The following is a 13,633-nucleotide window of genomic DNA, read 5'->3' on the forward strand; positions in this document are numbered from 1 at the left end:
ATGTATCACATGATGACTATAGTTTACACTACTGTATGAGATATATGAAAATTGTTAAAGGAGAGATCCTAAGAGTTCTTACCACAAGGAAAATGTGTTTCTTTTTTTCTTTTCTTTTCATTGTATCTATATGAGATGATGAATGTTAACTAAACTTATTATGGTAATCATTTCACAACATATGTAAATCAAACCATTATGCTGTACACCTTAAATTTCTACAGCAATGTTTGTCAATTATTTCTCAATAGAACTGGAAAAAATATGAAAAAAAAAAAACCCTGAATTTCAGTAAATAGCAAAAGCAAAAATAGAGAACAAATAATCTGACTCCACTTGTTCTCAAATTTTCTGTTACCAGTAATATTTTCACAATGCTCTGAGGCCAAAATAAATCCGTAACAGTTTTATTTATTAAGTAGCTAGGTCTACACAACGTAATAAGTTGTAATATTCCAAAAATTTAGAATTGTTTCCTTTGGCGCACCACTGAAAATCTTGGTGTTGCCATGGGCTGCCGCCCTGCCCAGTGTTAACCATATGGTCAGAACAAGCCATATCCCAAAGTCTTGCTCTGCAGAGGTGTCCCTGATGCCAAGATCTGCATCTTTGACCTGCGGTGGAAGAAGGCAAAAGTGGATGAGTTCCCTCTCAGCAGCCACATGGCGTCAGATGAATATAAGCAGCTCTCCCCTGAAGCCCTGGAGGCTGCCCTTATTTGTGCCAACACGTACATAGTGAAAAGCTGTGGCAAAGATGATTTTCACATCCGAGGGTAGCTCCAGCCCTTCCACGGCACCCATATCAACAGGATGTCGTCCTGTAAGGCATGCGAGGTGCCTTTGGAAAGCCCCAGGGCACAGTAGCCAGGGTCCACGTTCGCCAAGTCATCATGTTCATTCCTACCAAGCTGCAGAACAAGGGGCATGTGATTGAGGCCCTAGGCAGGGCCAAGTTCAGTTCCCTGGCCACCAGAAGATCCACATTTCCAAGAAATGGGGCTTTGCTAAGTTTAATGCTGACTAATTTGAAGATGTGGTGGCTGAAAAGCGGCTCATCCCAGATGGCCGTGGGGTTAAATATATCCCTAATTGTGGCCCCCTGGACAAATGGTGGGCTCTGAACTCATGAGAATCTCGGGATTGTCCCCTCCCTACTCATGCCCACTGATAAATCCTACTTCCTGTCATAAATTAATTAATTAATTAATTCCAAAAATTCAGTAGTCATATGCAAAACCACTACATATGAATTAAAAAATAATATTTTATTTCATTCTTAAGTACTACACTCACTTATTAACAGGTTATATGTACCAAGTTGGGTCCCACAAACTTCTCAATCCTTGAAATCTCATTTACATCGCCACCTCAATTCTTGTTCTGATTTTCTAATAGTATTTGACTTTTATTACAGAAAAAAATAGAAAACCCAGGTTCATAAAGATACAACATCATTGAGAGGAATGTAACATGATCTCACATTGAAACTGTGAACTACCTTGACCTAGTAGTTCAGATGGTGGCCAAAAGATGTTGAGTGTTTCTCATTTTGGGGGGAAAATTTAAAATATTCCATGCCATCTTCATGGCTTCACTATGACTTTCCAGGGTGCCTCAGGACACAGTTTGGGAGCTGTGGGTTTTAAGAATTCCCTTATCTTACAACCATTTCAGGATTTTGAATAGCAACTTATTTATTACCAAGCAAGTATTGTCAGCAGTGAAATCTAATATTAAGAAAAACTAATTAGCTTTATTAAACCTTAATAACAGTACTTTATAATGCATTATAATATATTCTTATATTTAAAAAATAGTTTTAACAAATTCAGAAAATAATACAGTCATTGGAACTTAGGTTTTTCATAACATAATAGAGTTTACTTTGAAGGAATGTTAACTAAAAATTCAATAGAATTTTTTCAGTTTTTTTAAAACTGAAAATATAGGTATTAATATTTGTGTTAGAAAGGAATTTCTTTTCTTTCCTTTTTTAAAAAGATTTTATTTATTTATTTGACAGAGACAGTGAGAGAGGGAACACAAGCAGGGGGAGTGGGAGGGGGAGAAGCAGGCTCTCCCCTGAGCAGGGAGCCCGATGCGGGATTCGATCCCAGGTCGCCAGGATCATGACCTGAGCCGAAGGCAGATGCTTAACTATCTGAGCCACCCAGGGGCCCTAGAAAGGAATTTCAAGGTAAGATTTTTTAAAGGGAGTGTTGGTTTAGCATCATTTTATTAAATTTTAAACAGTTTAACATTAGAGTATAGAACATAGTATGTTAGGGGAAAAAAAGGAAATAACATTTGTTCATCGTGATGTTCTATACATGAATTATGTCTAAAAAAAAAATCAGCCAAAAAAACCCGATTTTGCTATTGGAGGAATCTACAAAGAAGTCTCTTTGAGAAAATTTAAATACCAAACAAGAGTTTATCTTTAAAGTCAGGTTATCATGATTTTTTTCAGACAAGGTATATAGATACTTTTTAGTCAGAATTCAAATTTTTTGCCCAAAAACTTATAATTAATAGAAGTCATATGAATATGTCCATAATAAGCAAATACTTACAAGACTAAAGAGAGCCCATATAAACAAGTCTTGCACATATGTAGGATAGTTGCCCAATTAATACAAATATTTATTGCAAGCCCACTATGTACTGGCCTAGCTCCAGGTGCTCAGGATACAACAGTACCCAGGACAAATGGGGATCACAACCCTCATGAAGCTTTCATTTTAATGGAGACAGAGAACAAATAAGTAAAATATCTAGAATGTTACTAATACATGCTAAGAAGAAAAAATAAGTTAGTGGAAGGTGATAGGAAGTGTTGAGGGGAGAACTGAAAATGAAGAAAATTTAAAAATATTCCTCCTCCTCTGGGGAGGATTGAAAATTTAGGAAGGGCCTTAGTGAGAATGTGAGGAAAGAACCGCGAGAAGTAAGAGAGCAAAACCCTACAGAAATCCAGAGGAAGAACATTCCAGGAAGAAGAAAAAACAAGCACAAAGATCCTTATTGGGAATGTGCCTTTGATGCAAAAGTCAGCATACTTGAAACAGAGTGAACAAGAGGGAGAATAGTAGAAGAAAAATCAGAGGCAACAAGGAGGCAAGGCCACAGTAGGGCTGTGGTAATTTGGACTTTTGCTCATGTGAGAAAACTCTGGAGGGCTTTGAGCTAAGTATTGATGTGGTGAAATACAGGTTTCAAAAGTATTGCTTTGGCTGCTACAGTGAGAATAGCCTGAAGACGACAATAAAGAAAAAAGGGACCACCAGAGAGGGTATTGACATAAGACAAAAAATGAAGGTGCCTTAGACTAGGATTGCAATAATAGAATTCATCAGAAGTGGTGAGATTCTATATTTATTTTAAAGGTACATACAGGTGTGCCACCCAATATGGCCAAATGCAGTCATTCAAATTTAACGCTTTTTTTTTTTAGATTTATTTATTTATTTGAGAGAGAGAGGGAGGGAGGGAGGCAGGGAGAGGGAGGAGCAGAGCAAGAGGGAGAGGAAGAGAATCTCAAACAAACTCCCTGCTGAGCACAGGGCCCAATAAAGGGCTCGATCTTAGGACCCTGAGATCATGACCTGAGCCGAAACCAAGAGTCTGACACTTAACTGGCTGAGCCACCCAGGCACCCCTCAAATTTAACATTTGAAATTTAACTACTGAAAGTGAAATGAAACTAAAAATTCAGTTCCTCAGTTATGTGAACCACATTTCAAGGGCTCAATAACTTCATGAGCTTGTGGTACGATATTGGACAACACACATGTAGATCCTTTCCATTGATATAGAAAATTCTACTAGACAGTGCTGATAGAACTAACAGGATCTTCTGACAAATTTGAAGTGGGATATGAAAGAAAGACAGTAATCAAGGATGGTTTTTGGCCTACAACTAGAAAAATTGAATATACTGATCTAGGAAAAATATCATGAGAAAAGCAGGTTTGGAGGACATGCCAGGAGCTCAGTTTTAGAAATGTTAAATTTGAGATGTTTATTAGACATTAAATGGAGATCTCCAATAGGCAATCAGATATGGGAATCCAGGTTGAAGGGAGAAGTATAGGCTGGGTAGCCCAAGCAAGTTTTACTTTATGCCGGGCACCCTTCTGAATACTTGCCTAACCCATCCAGTATTCACAACAACCAGATGAGCTGGTCACTATTACCCCCACTTTATAGATGAAGAAACTAAGACACAGAGAAACATACCATTTCTTGTTAAGTTGAAAGAATGAGAATCTGAGCTGTGAGTTTGTGTGGGCATAGGGCAGTCCAACAGAGGAAGCTAGCTGGCAAAATAAAGCCAAAGGAAACCAAGAACTGATGAGACTGAATAAAGGGAGAGGAAAGGAGAGTGACGCTGATTCTTTCAGCATTCCTTTGGATTCTGCGATCTAACGCAAAGATCATTCCTACTCAACTGTATGAGGCAATAAACTCTCTTTTTGCTTAAGGCATTGCAACCTAATAAGTTATATGACCTAAAAGTTATATTATTATATCAATAATTACCTAGCATATGAAATAGTTCCTACTACCTGATACAGAACCAAATACTCTTTTTTGAACTTATAGTATTATGCACATATGTTGTACACACTCTGTTTGGGAATTTATTGGATAACAGTAACATTATCTCTTTTACCTACTAGATAGTGAGTTTCTTGACAACAGGGATGGTATGCTACAGATTATTTTCTCAACACCCAGGATAGCAGTAGGTTACATTCTGTCAACTCTAAATGTCTTGATATAGTTTTTTTAATGTCTAAAAAGGAACATAATGTAATACAATAATATATATTTTACTTTAAAGAATGATGGGAAGGTTAAATTAATTTTTTTTTAAATTTCATATTGTGTTATCTATTTCTGTGTAACAAATAATCCCCAACTGTAATAACTTTACATGGTATAAACATTTATTATCTGTTGTATAGAAATTTAAAGGCAAGGAATGCTAGAAGCCATTTTAGAGGCAACTTACCATAGTTTATTTTCTAGCCTTTGATGTTTTTCATTCTCCTTACATGCAATTCTCCCTACATGAATTAAAGCAGTGTCTAAAATCCAGTTCTCATTATCTAAATCAAGTCCAGATGTGAATGAAGCTTTTTAGGTGTAGTCCCTTAAGAGAGCTTATTGTGTACAGGTCTTCTTGTTCTGTAGACTTTGAAACTAAACAGACAGTGTATCTGCACTCCCCCTCGCATACCCAATACACTATGGTGGGACAAGAATAGGGGGAAATGGAAAGCAAACGTGAATCACTGGTCCATAACATTTCCAAAATCTTGTCCAATAAATGTTGGGTTTCCTCATTAGGTCCCCAAACCAGGGAATAATTCTAATTGGCTCTTTACATCTCCATTTGGGCTTTTGGTTCTTTCCTCTGAGCCTTTTTTTTTCATGAAAGGTAACATGTGTTTTCTGCTGAGTAATTTTCTCATGCTGCTTATTGTGATAGGTTTGTGTGGGCATAGGGCAGTCCAACTGCTTTTCACTCTGTATTGTCACTTTATGGACCTCCTGTGAATGTCCTTGGAATTTACTCCATGAGACAAAACCATACCTACAAAGCTCTTGGATATAAATCCTGAAGCTTCCTTTTAACAAATCCCTTGTATGAGTGTGTACTCCCTTGATACACTTGCCACTGATCTTTCTGAGGGCTTGGCCAAAGATGAGACATCTGCAGACCATGTTTTTTGGCAATGCCATGGAACTGATCTTTTTTAAGAAGGCATTTCTTGATTTTTGCAATATTTGCCAGTTGGAGAGACTGAGAATTTTAAAAACCATCAAGCTCTGGCTCCTTTTTTTTATACAATCTTTCTCTCTGTGTCTAGCTTTCTTTTCAAATTTTACAATAGACATTAAGAAGAAACCAGGCAGTGCCTTCAACACTCTGCTTTGAAATGTCCTTAGCTACAACTTTGGACACATTTTCTACATTTCAGGTTACTGCACGTGAGAGTGTTACTAAACTTTCTGCCCCTACACACCAAGAATTCCCCTTTCTTCCTATTTCCAATACCACCTTGGTCACTTCTTTTTGAGCTCTCATTGGCAACACCTTTGAAGTCCAGATTTCTGCTAACATTGTGTTCAAGGCTTTCTCTAACAAGCTCTGCAAAAATCATTTCAGCCTCTGCCCTCTGCCTGGATCCAAAGCCACTCCCACATTTTTAGTTTTTGTTTTAAAAAATAAAATAATGTTTTGTTTTTTTAGTTTTAGTTTTAGTTTTTTTTTTTTAATGGCAATACCCTACTTCCACGTGCCAAAATAGCAATTATCTATTACTGTTTAACATATCACCACTTAATAGAACAAACATTTATCTCATAGTTCTTGTAGATCAGAATCGGCATAGATTAGCTGGGTTCTTCTGGCCCACAGTCTCTCAAAAAGCTATAGTCAAGGTGTTGGACAGGGCTGCAGTGAACTCAAGGATCAACCTGGGGAAGAACACTCTCAAGCTCACTAACATGACTGGAAAGAAGGAAGATAATGTGGTGAAAATATCTTGAAAACTTGCAAATGACAGACCTGCTGGCAAACACTAATGGTATATTCTAAAGGGAGAGTCCTAATCTGTGGACTGCTTTTGTAGGATGTGGCTGTCTTATTAGGCTCACATGTAGTAAACAAAGCTTGAATCTATGGATGTATGGGGTATAGCTCCTAGGAAAATGTCACATCAGCTATGTAACTATCAGAGCATAGAATGGAAAAATTTTAACATTGAGATAATTCTTTTTTAAGTAAGCACATATTGCTTAAGACCTCACATGTTAATCTGTGCCAGAGGGTGTAGTGATATGGCAAAAAGATGGATCTGAGCATAAGCGCTGGTGGTCTTAGAACTCTTCCAGCTTCTCCTATGCCTTTGTATTACTTGTATTCCTGAAATAATTAGTAAAGCTTGATAATCCCTAAGGTCTCTGATGTTTTAAAATGATGTGATAACCTATCCTACTTTATCTTAGAAACAATCTCAAGTGAAATAAAACATTCATAATGATATAGTGAAATAAAATTGCCCAGTGATAAGATAATTGGGGACATTCTCTGGAACAAAGATTTTAAAACTACTTACCAAACTTTTCATTTGACCTTTTCAATGTATGTGCATGTATGTGTGTGTGTGTGTGTGTGTGTTTTCCTAAAAATATGTATTTAGATACATAAAACTTAGAAATCTCTAATTTTTTACATTCAAAGGCAAATAAAAAACTAGAGGGAAAAAGACTTTGTACTCAAAGGTAATCCTTAATATTTATCAACTTTTTAAGCATTTCTTTTAATTTTATTTATTTATTTGAGAGAGAAAGAGAGCACGAGCGGTGGGGGGGGGGAGTGGGCAGAGGGAGAAGCAGACTCCGCGCTAAGCAGGGAGCCTAACTTGGGGCTTGATCCCAGGACCCTAAGATCACGACCTGAACCAAAGGCAGACGCTTAACTAACTGAGCCACCCAGGTGCCCCTCTATCAACTTTTTAAATGACAATTTCCCAAAGAGAAAACTGAGAGGAAAATAACAACAATAACAACAGTGTTATCAATAATTGAAATAGAAAAAAAAAGGAAAAACAGTTGGTCAAAACACAAATTTAAGGGACATGTCACTATTTTTACCTATGAAAAATTAAAGAAATTTTTTTCAATGGATAATGCCCAGTATTTTCCAGGGAAATAGGGTGTGACCACTCTATTGCTAGGATAAAAGTATATGTATTTTATATTTAGAGGAAAATTTTACATTATGTGTTATGACCTTTTAAAATGCTTCTGCTTCAGGACGCCTGAGTGGATCAGTCAGCATTGGACTCAGGTCATGATCCTGGGGTCCTGGAATCAAGTCCTACATCTGGCTCCCTGCTCAGTGGGGAGTCTGCTCCTCCCTCTGCCTGCCGCTCCCCCTACTTGTGCTCTCTCTCAACCTGACAAATAAATAAACTCTTTAAAAAAAATCCATGGGTAACTTTTAAAAATAAATATATAAATAAATAAATAAAATGCTCCTGCTTCTTGGTCAAGTACTTTCATTTCTATAAATTTAATATAATATTCTGAGATGTAGAGAGATTTATATAGAAAAAGTGTTAACAACACATAATATAAACTTTAATTGTCCAAAAATAAAAGAATGTTTTCATAAAATATGACACATCCATGGAGACCATATGATCTAATGATTTAGAATTATATTATAGATTCATAATGATAGTTACCATCTACTAGTGATAGCTAATACTCACTGTGTGTTTCTTAAATGTCAGGCATTGTTTCCATACACATATTAATGTAATCGTGTATCTGTATGAGAGGTAGACTGTGGAAATAGTAGTTATTTCTGGGTTGTTTGATAATGGGCAACTTCTATTATATCTTTTATACTTCTTTGCATTTTAAAGTTTTTCTATGGTAAGATTTTTTTTCTATTTAATAATGACAAAGGAAATATCATCATAATAAAAGGAACTAGAATGCTTTTCATTTCCTGCTGACTGCCTAGGTCTGATTGAACAATTGGTGGAGGGAATAAATCAATCTCCAAACTTTATGTGTATTCTACTATAGCAAAAAAAAGATACAAAGGCCTACTTTTTATTGTACTCTCATCCTTGCTTCAAGTTGAATATCATGTTTTTAGAAGAAAAAGAAATATATATGTTTGCTATATTTATAGTTAAAAAGCAGGGATTGTTTTTGAGAACATTTGGACACTCCAACAATAGTTTATTGAAATGAAAAAATGGTATTCTATGAACATAATTATTTATCTCTCACACTAAAACTAACAACTATGCTTGCTGCTGTGATACAAGGTTGAATAAATGAGCTCTCTTAGAAAGAAAGAGAAGTTAATCACTCACCTTTTAAGTTATTCTCTCAGAGTTTATTGCTCCTAGATGGGCCGCAGAACAAATATCCACATATCTTTGGCCTCCAAAAAAAAGATATCCAGCCTCATTCCCCCTAAGAAAACGTTCTTGCAAAACACTCAAGAAAAAGCAAAGTAGCCTTTGATGTTTTTCTAAGCTAAGAAATATAAACAAGGGGAAATTATTCCTGGCTATGTATTTTTATTCTGTTCTGGCATGCTAAATCATTTTGTAATCAATAATCTATTTATCTTATGCCATTTTAACAAATTATTCATAGAGTGAGGAACATCTTTCATTCATCTCCTTCTATATCCATTTTAGGCAAGGTCCACTTAACTCTTAACTCCAGAAAAATAAGCTTCTAAACAAATAAACCTAGAAAGACTTGGTCCTGCCCTCAGGAAGCTTAAATCTGGCCAGTTCAAAACAGAAAGGCAAATTTACCTCTTTGCATGGAAACTGGACTAGATGACTTTGAAAAGACTCTTTCATTTTTCTGTTTGCAGGAGCCTATGATTTGATGACTCTTGATCTGCCTTCTATCTCACTCCCTATTCCCTTTGATTGGGTTTGTAATCCATTTGGAAGTCCTTACAGAACCAGGGTCTGAAGTGGTCAGCATTGACAGCAACACCTTTAAGAGATAATCAAACTATATGCAGAAACAAATGACCCCTTAGCATTTCCTCTACTAATTGATATTTCTTCTTTGATATAAAGTATTTTCTAGTTTTAAGTATGAGAGTGTCATGCAATCATATTAGGTTGAATTAGTTCCTGGCCAGAACAAAGAGCTCTCTAAAACAATCACACAAATTTAATTTAGAACCCAAGTGCCAGAATATTGCTTATTGGAAATTTCATATGTACAATTAATATTCTCCTCAGTGATAACAATATATTATTTCACTCAACGTGGAGCACTGTTTTGGGTAATCAGACATTGGTGTTTTAAATAACTTGTTTGTTATGATGCTTCTTCACTTGCATTTTAAGTATTGGTCATCAGAGTTTATAAAATAAACAGGACACTGAAGAGGGCAATTCATTTGGTGAAGCTATTTCAAAAGTGGACAAGGCAGGAAGAATTAGGTCATTCAGCATTTGGCCTATGGTGGCATTTCTCACTACTGCCTTAATTAGAGCTATTGAATCATTTCAGTTCCTGCACATTCCTTCTCCAACGTGATTAGTTTTTATTACTATGAGCAAACTCATTATCACCTTCTATAACTTTAAATTTATTGATTTAATTACATGAATTTGAAATGGCAAACATGCAACTTCAAGTCATCTAGTTTCATATTTTGATTTTCAGAAACAACCCTTAGAATATAGAAGGAATATAGGTTCAAATAGTTTTTATCTGAAATGAGTGAAGTTATATGTTATTGTTCGGCTTCAAGTGATAATTAGTAAAAGGAAGTGTCACTGAAAGAGGTTTCTTTATTGAATATTGTTAATGATCAAGAAATGCTGGATGGAAATATCTATTTGTATTTTTCCCTTATATTTGTAGCACACAGCAGTAAATTAGTATTTATGCTGCACTTACCATGTACAAATGTTCACCAGTTTAGTGAATCATGCTCTCAAAACGAAAAAAAAAAAAAAAAAGAAAGGATTTTTAAAAGTTTAAACAACAGCAGTCTGTCTGTAAAACTCCCCTAATCAGTATTCCACTCTAAGGCCAATATCAACCTAGAACAGAAAGTATTCAAAAAGAAGAAATAAATACAATAAAATGATTCAAAGAATGTCCTTGGTTGGTTGGGGGTTACTAAATCATCCCATCCCTCCTGAAAGTTTCTGCTTGCCCCTTTTTCTAATAAATCTACGTTTCCCACTTAGGCAACCACATCCTCATTTCTGTATCTCGGGTTACGTTTTCCAGTTCTTGGACTTCATAAAAGTGGAATCATACGTTTTATAGAAAAAAGAAATTTTAAATTCCACTTTTTTGCATGGTAATATTAACACCTCAAAGTTATTATTACATGAAAAACAAAATTAAACCTCCTAGGAGAGATGTCCAGAAATATTTTGTTGAGAATAATTATTATGGGGAAAAAAAACTATTTCCTTTCACATGTTTATGCTGCAACATGTGATAAAAATAATATCATTTAAATTCCCCAAGTACTTAAGACCATGGCAAAATAAAGGTAGAGGTTTCAAGTAATCAGTTTCATCCAAATGTTTCTAATTTTGTCTTACTATGGATCAGTTTATTTGGCAGTATAGGTCACCTGTAAAACAAGATCTGCCAATGCATTTCCAAATCACTTTAGATGTAAGACCCAGTATTTTCTATATATGCATATGTTTGAAAGTTGAGAATGCAATACTTAATAATTAACCTTATCCAAGGATTCAAAAGACATTGGCATGTCTTCATTGTGACAGAAACTAGCTTTTTTCATTAAAACCCTCTGTCAGAGGACTAAGATATTGAACCATGAAACTTAGTACTATTTATCAAGCAACCAAATTAATTCTGAGTCTTTTGTTAGTGGGTCTATAGTTCATATTATCTTAATTTTAGTTTCCCTAGAACTACCCCCCTCTCCATGGAACACAATCTATTGAAGGAAATAAATGTGTAGGTGTTATAACATCCTGAGATACATGCTGGCATGTGGGTTCCTCCTAATTGCAAAGGGTTTTGAAAGGAAACAGCAATGAGAATGCTCATGGGAGAAACAGTAGTTACACACACAGAAGACAACATATGATCTCAATCTCCTTTGAAGATTAGAAGTTTTCAGGAAAACTAGAAAAATTTTCTAAGCACAAGAAATAACATGGAAAAAAAAACTTTTGTTAAAGACAAAACTATTTCTATAAGGCAATTGCAGGATATCACTTCAAAAATAGTGGGAAATGTAGCTGATGTAGTTGGTAGGGATGGGTTTGGAAAGGATCTTGTATGTTACTCTATGAAAGAAGATTTGATTCTTCAAAGATTTTTTTCAAACAAGGTAGTAGAGTTATCAGAATAACATTACAAAAGATTGGCATATTGATTTTCTATTGCTGCCATAACAAATTACCACAAACTTAGTGACTTGAATCAGATTTACTTCTTTATTTTTTATTTTATTATGTTATGTTAATCACCATACATTACATCATTAGTTTTGGATGTAGTGTTCCATGATTCATTGTTTGCGTATAACACCCATTGCTCCATTCAGTACGTGCCCTCTTTAATACCCATCACCAGGTTACCCCATCCCCGCACCCCCCTCCCCTTTACAACCCTCAGTTTGTTTCTCAGAGTCCGTGGTCTCTCATGGTGAATCAGATTTACTTCTTTATAGTGCTTTAGGTCAGAAATCCCAGATGGGGCACGGGGCACTAAAGGTGTCATAGGGTTCTTTTTGGAGAAATCCTTGCCTATTTAATTGTTGGCAGAATTCACTCCTCCATGGCTATACGACTGAGATACACTTTCATTGATGGTTGTCAGTGGAAGGTCATCCTAGCTTCTAGAGTTCACCCACATGTTTTGGCTTAAAAGGCTTAATTACCCAACGATCACACAGAACTGTGTATAGTGCCTGTTCAATCCAGCAACAGAAGAAAAACTCATAATTTACTAGGCATTGGGTAGAAGTTCTCATGAAGTTCTTTCCTTAGTGATGAGGAGTAATTAGCTCTAGAACAATCACTGATCTAAACCCACCCAACAAATCATAAAAGAACTAAAAGGATTAAATTATTTTTAAGTAACACAACTGCATCCCAGAGCAAAGCTCAAGAATATTTATAAGAATATAAAAATATTCAATTCCCAAAAAGATAAAATTCACAATGTCTGCCATCTAAGCAAAGATTATCAGGCAGGCAAGTAAGTAAAAACATGAGCCCTAATGAAAAGAATAATCAATTGAACAGATACAGAACTAACACAAATGTTAAAATTAGGGGAAAATGTATATCAAAATAATTAATATAACTACATTTCATGTAATAAAAAAATTAAGTAGAAATATGAAATCTATACAAAAGATTCAAATCATACTTCTAGAGAAAACTACAATGTCTAAAGTGAAAAAACACTGAATAGATGACATCAGTATGATGTCAGGTTTAGCTTTATATAGGTGAAGATCGTTACCTATTGAAATACTTTTAAATATGTAGCTATACATAGGCTAGTGTACACACATTTGCTTTCTTGCTCTGTCACCTGAGATGGCCTGGAAGTATTGACACTGCAATAACAGTGAGCACACCTAGTGCCCAGATCTTGATTTCTTTTATTTTTTATTTTTTATTTTTTTATTTTTTAAGATTTTATTTATTTATTTGACAGAGAGAGAAAAAGCGAGAGAGGGAACACAAACAGGGAGAGTGGGAGAAGGAGAAGCAGGCTTCCCGCAGAGCAGGGAACCTGACCTGGGGCTCGATCCCAAGACCCTGGGATGGAGTCCCGCATCAGGCTCCCCGCTCAGCGGGAAGCCTGCTTCTCCCTCCCCCACTCCCCCACTTGTGTTCCCTCTCTCACTGTGTCTCTCTCTGTCAAATAAATAAATAAAATCTTTAAAAAAATAAAAATAAAAGAATCATGGCTCCTTGGAGAAGTGACTGATTTCTGGGCCAGGAAATGTACAGAATGAGTCAGAAAGTAAGAAAGTGCTTTAAAATATTAAGAAGAAAGAAGAAGAAGAAGAAGAAGAAGAAGAAGAAGAAGAAGAAGAAGAA

General features: G+C 35.7%; 1 pseudogene; it reads left to right on the plus strand.

The window, feature by feature from the left end:
- Positions 1 to 509: 509 nt before the first annotated feature.
- LOC110588584 lies at positions 510 to 1,131 on the plus strand (annotated as a pseudogene).
- Positions 1,132 to 13,633: the final 12,502 nt, after the last annotated feature.

Source organism: Neomonachus schauinslandi, chromosome 2, assembly GCF_002201575.2.
Source record: "Neomonachus schauinslandi chromosome 2, ASM220157v2, whole genome shotgun sequence".
NCBI lineage: Eukaryota > Metazoa > Chordata > Mammalia > Carnivora > Phocidae > Neomonachus > Neomonachus schauinslandi.